Source organism: Ambystoma mexicanum, chromosome 8 (genome assembly GCF_040938575.1).
Source record: "Ambystoma mexicanum isolate Mex_15411 chromosome 8, UKY_AmexF1_1, whole genome shotgun sequence".
Taxonomy (NCBI): domain Eukaryota; kingdom Metazoa; phylum Chordata; class Amphibia; order Caudata; family Ambystomatidae; genus Ambystoma; species Ambystoma mexicanum.
In genome coordinates, this window is record NC_090929.1 from 1,064,689,284 (window position 1) to 1,064,696,708 (window position 7,425).

At 50.1% G+C, this 7,425-nt stretch overlaps 1 long non-coding RNA gene across 1 annotated transcript; it reads left to right on the forward strand.

Moving 5' to 3' along the window:
• Window positions 1-209: 209 nt before the first annotated feature.
• On the forward strand, window positions 210-1,162 carry LOC138473726 (uncharacterized). The gene is made up of 2 exons (XR_011268880.1): window positions 210-669; window positions 1,052-1,162. It is a non-coding gene; the product is annotated as an uncharacterized lncRNA (long non-coding RNA).
• The last annotated feature ends 6,263 nt before the right edge of the window (window positions 1,163-7,425 follow it).

Below are 7,425 nucleotides of genomic sequence, written 5' to 3' on the forward strand. Positions count from 1 at the left end.
TTTCTCAGGCTTTATTCAAATATTTTGAATTATATAGCATATGTAATTTGTAGAATGCTGGGGGATAGAATGCGGTTTTCAATGACGACGCTTGTCCTTGCGTCGCCGTGGTAACCGCGCACAGTGATGACGCCTAGTATAAGAAGGCATACCTGGTAAGCGTTCGGCTTACCTGCCGACGCGTGTGACTGTTTGTGTCCCAGGAACTGGTAAGAGAGGACCGCTTATCTCATGGTTTACTTTTCAATGAGATTTAGCTTTAATGGTACTTGACGAGTAGCAACAAAATAAGCTATATGTTGTGCTTTCCGTACTTGATATACGTGTTCTATAATTGGAAATGCGTCATCATTTCACGTAATGATGGTTAATTACAATTGTCTTCACTACGGAACTTATAATGAATTGTTTTGAATAAGGCAGAAATGGCCTGTGACCATTAAGAAGAGTTGTTTTGCCCGTTTGGTGAAGGGCGGGATTTATTCTCATGAAAATGCCTAGTTGCCACAGGCAACCTTGATATACACAATTAATGTATATTCTAAATTGGACAATCAGTTTTATTTACCTTCGCTACTTACATTTTTTGTTTAGATTGATATTGGGGATTGCACCCCGTTACTACTACATGGACAAATAGTCATAAGAACTGGTTACATCAAATTTCGGGTAAGGACATCCACCAAGTTGTCAGTTTGTCTCAAGGGACCATTGCAGAATTTGGTTATATTATTCAATGAATTGAAGAATAATGATTACTAATGGGTTCTTTTTTCTTTTTGTTTGTGTTTTTGTTTCTGTTTTTTGTGCTCTTTTTCTGTTTACTCAAACATAACAATGTATTATGATATGTTTGCCTATTTTTCTACACCCATGAACCCTTCCCTTTTGCCCATCCTTGTTTTTCTGTCTAATTTCTTTCATGTTATTATGCATATTTTGTGGTCACGATATTTGAAAACTGGTATTATGTTATACTTTATGATGTCGTTCATACAAATTGTTTTTTGACTATGATATATTGTATGTCCTATATTACAATTATGGGTAGCCCGGATTTGAAAAAGGCTCAGTGGAGCCGAAACATGTTATCAATTATGGGCTCAATGGTCATGGATGATCAATAAAGCATAATCTAAGATTTAACTCAACTTGAGTTGTTGGCGCAGAGTCCTGTATTTTCATTAACTAATTTCTTCAACGTATGGGACGGTTAGGCTTTTTACCGTCCTTATACAGTTGACCTGCGACTTCATTGACCGGATTTTGAAACTTTTAATCTTGCACGTATAACTATCGGGATTGTAAGGAGTCGCCCTGGTGGAGCAAGGTTTTTCAAAGCCACAGTTTTTCAAAACTCAGAACATACTGTCCTCTCTCTCCTCCATGCCTCTCCCTCCCCCGCCTGCATGCAGCCCTCCCCTGACTTCCCCTCACCCCCAACTCACCCATAGCACTTAATGAGGTTATCAAGACAGTCTGCTATATGAAGGTCTCCTCCAAACAGGTGCTTACCTGCTCCTCTAGAACTATCAAGGACAGCATTGCTCTCTTGGTCCCTTCTTGTCTGAGTTCTGTAACCACCATTTTGTCACTGGCTCCTTCCCTTCACCCCTCAACACTCTGTTGTGCACCCCCTCCTAAAAAAGCCATCTGTGGACACTTCCTGTCTGAATAACTACCGCCCTATCTTCTCTACCACCTTACTGGGCAAACTCCTGGCAAAGTTGCTCATCTCCCAACTAATCCACCACAATTAATCTGTTTGCTGTCTCTATGACCACCAGTCTGGCTTCAGAGCAGCCAGAGGCATGGAATCTGCTCTTCTGAACACCTGTAATGATCTGCTCTCAAACCTGGACTCCAACTCTCCTTTCGCTCTTATCCTCCTTGATCTGTCCTCTGCCTTTCACACAGTCTATCATTCCATCCTCATAAATCAGCTCCATGATACCCTGGGCATCACAGACAGGCACTGGATTGGTTGACCTCTTTCCTCTCGAATCAGCCCTCCTTAGTTTAACTGGGCCCCTTTCTCTCCTCTACCTTAATCTTGACTTGCAGCATCCCTCAGGGCACTATCCCCCCGTCATGGGTTTTCAACATTTACGTTGCTCCTCTTGCCCACTTGATAACCTTTGTCTGCTCATTTCCAGTGTTATGCTGATGACACACAGCTGTCCTTTAAGGTTCCCTCCTCTTCCTCCTCTCCTTCCTCTTTCATTCCCAACAGTCTGACTGCTATTCAGGCATAGGGTGCTGCTAACAATCTTTGCCTTAATACCAGTAAGACTGAGATCCTACTCATTGGGACTCCTACCCCCGCCTTCCCTCTTACACTCATGTCACCCTCCTTGGGCCCCCTCCCTTCACTCTTGTGGGAGGCTAAAAACAGTATCAAGGCATTGTTTCGAAAAAGTAGTTTCGAATGCCAAAAGTTTCGGCAAAAATGCATCAGAAGATAAAGGTTTTTTTCTTTTTACTAAAATGGGTGTTAAGGGGTAAAAAAACAAGGGTTGGAGGAGGGACCCCCCATTAAAACAAATAAATAAATAAATGCATTTTTTCAACGCATTTGTAGTAGAAACTTTGCCATTCAAAATTATGGCAGTCGAAGCAATCACTATAAACCGCTAAAAACCTGGGTGTCATCTTCGACTCCTCTCTCTCCTTCTCACCTCATACCGCTGACCTTGTCAGGATTGCCCACTATCAGCTTTGCCTCCTCAGAGGTATTCTCCTTTTCCTCACCTTCGCCCAGAAACTCAATGGGCCTCATTCCGAGTCATGCCGGTAAGTATCTGTATTTTCCGGCATGGCGTAAAGCACAACACCGTGCTGGTTGAAGTCTAAAAATTACGGCCCATTCCGAGCTCTTGGACACGCGCTTTCCGCCATGCCGGAAAAGGACCGCGCGGCCTGCCGCAAAACCCCCCGAAAAACCCCTACCGGCATGCAACCGACACGTAAAGTACTACACCGCCCTGTAAGCATTAGCGACAGTGCATAACGGTGACCGTAAATTACGGTGACCGTAATTTACAGAAACCGTAAATTACGGTCTCCGCCAAAAAACGGATCCGGAAATTACGACATCACACAGGAACGGGAAGGAGAGCAGCGGCCATCTTTAAAAACACAATCCATTGCCATCCGCAGCTGCCAGCAGCCCTGTGAGGAAAGTAAAGTCGTGAACCGGACCAGGCACCGCAGGACATGCCGAAAGCACCAAAAAGGGCGGCGGATCCCGTCCGCAAGGTGAAATTCTCCACCGATGAACTGCAGGTCATGGTAGACTACCTGGCAGAGCATGCTGATGTAGTCTTCAGCGGCGACATGCGCAAGGAATCAACCATCCGCAAGAAGACCATCTGGGCGGAACTGGCACAGAGGGTGAGCGCTGTTGGAAGCACCCCCCGCACCCTAAGGGACTGCCGCAAGCGGTGGGATGACCTGCGGGTGCGGGTGCGGGGCCTCCTCTCCAGCAACCGCAGCCAGGCCCTGCAGACGGGAGGTGGGCCAAGTACACAGGTCCAACTAGAGCCGTGGGAGGAGACCTGCACGCAGCTCATTGGCACGGAATCCATAGAGGGCGTGGGGACCATGGAGTGCGGCGGAACGACTTCTGCAGAAGGAGGTGAGTGTTGACAGTGCACACTGGCAATGTCCATTGCATCATGTAAACTGACCCAGGGGCCATCAAAGGCACCCTCTCGTGTTGCCCTCCCCCATCCAACGCATTCCCCCATCCAACAAATGCTGAGGCAAGTGCCGCCTAATGCTGGCCCAAGTGCGAGTACATAACGCACATCCACCATACTGCACTGACTTGCACAGCCCATCATGCACACCGTCCAGCGTGGTAGGCATAGTACCTGCCGAAATGTACATGAACAGGGCACAACGAATCACTCCCAAACATGTGTATATGTCATCACCATGCACATGTACCACTGCCATAGCTACCCCCCAAACTGAACAACCCGTGAATGACTGAAATGTCCATGCAACCATGTATGCAAATAGGACATAGCACATACACTAATGTTGTCCCTCTCTCCTACCCCCACAGGCACAGACCATGACAGCACAGAGCCCCAAGGAAGCCGGCCAAGCACCTCCGCGGGTACTGGCAGGGCCAGGCCGAAGCCAGCAGCCAAGAAAACCACCCCTCAGCCTACGGAAAGGCCACTTGAAGCTGGCAGACCAGCAAACCACACAACATCCGCGGCAGCAGTTGAGCAAACCCCTACCTCAGCACAATCGAGCATTTCAGGGGAGGCTGCCGCTACCGCACCAGATGAGTGGGAGCCCAGCCCGCCACCCATCCAGGGGCCCATGTCGGAGGACGACCAGGAGAGCATGCAAATGCTGGAACCATGCCTCGTGACACTGGCGTCATGCAGTGACTCCGGGGATGCACCATCACCAGTGCACAGCCTTGAACTTGACTCGCTGGGATGTGACGTCGTTCCCCCAGTCCACCCATACAACCCCCTGCACAGCATGCTGGTGCAAGTAGATCATCCGATGGCCCCCCTTCACCTGACCAGTTCAGAGTTCAGCAATTGAGCGATCTCATAGAGAATTATATTGAGGATAATCACCAGACCAGGGCTGGACTGCATGAGGAACTCGATCAAATGTGCCAGTCCCTCAACGACTGCACCACCAGATTGTGCGACTCCCTGACGGACAATACAACCCGGCTATGCCATGTCCTCAACCGCATTGCTAATGCCCTTGAGGCAGGGAGTCAAAATACGGAGCCACAGCAGGAGGACACATCCGCGACAAGTGAGGCCACGCAAGGCAGCCCGGAGAGACGCCTCCGGCGTTACTTGCGCAAACGGGATTTGCCTCCCCCAGACAAGGGCTCCAAGGGACTTAGCCATTCCTGCCACATGTGGTCCCCAGATCCTACATGGGACGACTGCTCGGGAGTTGGGGAGAGGGGGGAGGGGGGTGATGATGTGTTCTGGAGTTGGGGAGGAGGGGGGTGATGTTGTGTTCTGGAGTTGGGGGGAGGTGGGAGGGGGCATGGGCATTTGCTGATGTAAGCACTGTTTTTTTATTTCTTGTTATCTCAATACACAATTGGTGTTGCAAAGTTGAACCGTTGTGGACATTCTTCATTGCACTTTTTGTCCATCTGCACATATGGCATGGGCCCATTCAACACCAGATATCAGTGGAGGGGTCAGCCACCAGTCCTGGTTCGCGGGCACATATGTGCATCACGCAAACCTGGTGACTGCTGCATCTACACGCATGCACGGGTATGGCCATAGTCTGGTTGCCCCATGGGTCTGTTCAGGGGGTTCATGACAGGGGTCATGTGGCTTGCTGTTAGGGTACATCCACCAACAGCTGCATGTGTCGCAAAATGAGGTGGGTGTGTGGACTGTCATGGTGGTGAACAGTACTTGGCTGTCATGGCAGGCTTTCGATGATGGCCATATGTACATGTACAAAGATATATTCGGCACGATCAGGGACACAAATATGTGTCCGATGCAATGTAATGCTGTGGGGTGTTGTGTCTACATGATGGCCCGTGAACGGTGGTGTGGACATCTTGGGGTACATGTTCCTTTGTCGCATGCTGCTGTTCTGATGTCGGATCATTCTGGTGCTGTGTACTGTGTACATTCTCATTTGACTGTGGATCATGTCCATCATCCAGCTCTGATCCATTCCATGGTGATTCCCAACACTCCTATGGGGGTGCCATGCCGGTGACGTGATATCGTACCCCTGCTGTCCTCCGTGAATTCCACTTCCAGGGGTGGGTCTCCAATCTGGTGCCAGGCTGGGGGATGCCACAATGTGAATGTGCAGTGTGCCCTCGGATATGCACTTGCGGTTGTGGTGTCCGCCAATGAGTGGTGCTGGTGCAGTGTGCCTATCCCTTGTCAGTTGGTGTAGATGTAGTGTGATGTGGGTGCCTTATTCTGGCAAAGTGAAAATATGTTCATATGTGCCGTTGCCCTGGTTCTTTGGCAGGTTTGTTGTCAGGGTGAACAACGTACAATGGCTCCATCGTTTCTACGCAGTTGGTTCATGCAGGCATCCACCCTGTGGCACCAGTGCACTTGCATGACACAGTCAGACGACTCAACAGCTAGCCAGACAGGTCATCCTGCATGTTGGGCCATGTGGCGCGGTAGCGTGCTGACCTCTTTCCTTTTCAATCGACCCTCCCAGGTCCAACTTGGGGCCCTCCTCTCTGACATCTTTTCCTCCACCTGTGGTGTTCCCCAGGGATCTAATCTCCCTCCCTGGCTGTTCAACCAGTATTTGGCACTCCTTGGCCACCGCATCGCCACCCTCTGCCCAAACTTTCAGCGCTATGCGGACGATACCCGGCGAATTTTCAGCCTACCCTCGGCGTCCTCCTCTCCTTCCCTCATCTCTGACTGTCTGTCTGATATCCAGGAATGGTGTGCAGCCAATGAACACTGCCTTAATGCTAGTAAGACTGAGATTCTCCTCATCGGCACACCCACTTCCTCCTTCCCTTAAGTTCAAAACACTATGCATTGTCCACAAGGCCTTCTGGGGCCTGGGGCATGAATACCTTCTACTCTCTCTTCCTGAATGTCTTCCTTCCCAAGACCTTTGCTCATCCGTCTCCGACTCACTCAGGGTCAGCCGCTTCTCAGAGCAATGAGCTGGGGGTAGATCTCTCTCCGCGGCAGGGGCCTCCCTCTGGAACAGCCTTCCTGCATCACTGATATTTGAGGAGAACCATCTCTGGTTCCGGAAGCACCTCATGACCTTCCTCTTTGCTTCTGCTTTCCCTCTCCCTCTCCCCTGCTGAATTCTTCACTGAAACTGCACAGGATGTGGATCTGGGCCACTCTCGCCGACCTCGGTCCTGGGCCCAGCCACTCTCCACTTGCACTGCCTCCCTGGCAACCCCTGCACTGCGGGACTGTCTCTCTATCCCTACAGCCCCCTCTCCCCAGCACTTGTCTGCACTTACCTTGCACTTGCCACCAGCTGGCCCTATTAATTTATTTTTGGATATTCTACTTACTTTGTACTGCACTTCCCCCGTCCCCTTGCACTTGCACTTTTTCCCTTCTCACTACCCCTGCACTTGCGCGGTCTGTGTGACACCTGGCCTAGTGGGATTGTTGTCTGTCTTCCCCTTGTTCCCCCCTCCCTGCCTCGTCGCGCCTTGAGACACTTGTGTATAGGCGCGTTCCAAATACCATATCATATCATATCATATCATGTCATTTCAGCAGGCCCTTTGAGTCATGTGTAGTTGTTTGGTGTCGGGCCCACCCATGTGTGCGGTTCTTGGTAGTGTTGCATTCCATCTGCACGTAGGGGGAGTGGTATTGTTTGCAGTTGATGTCCGCAACGTGCATGCCAAGCTGGTCCACATACGACCGGTGGGTGCTGTCAGGGGCA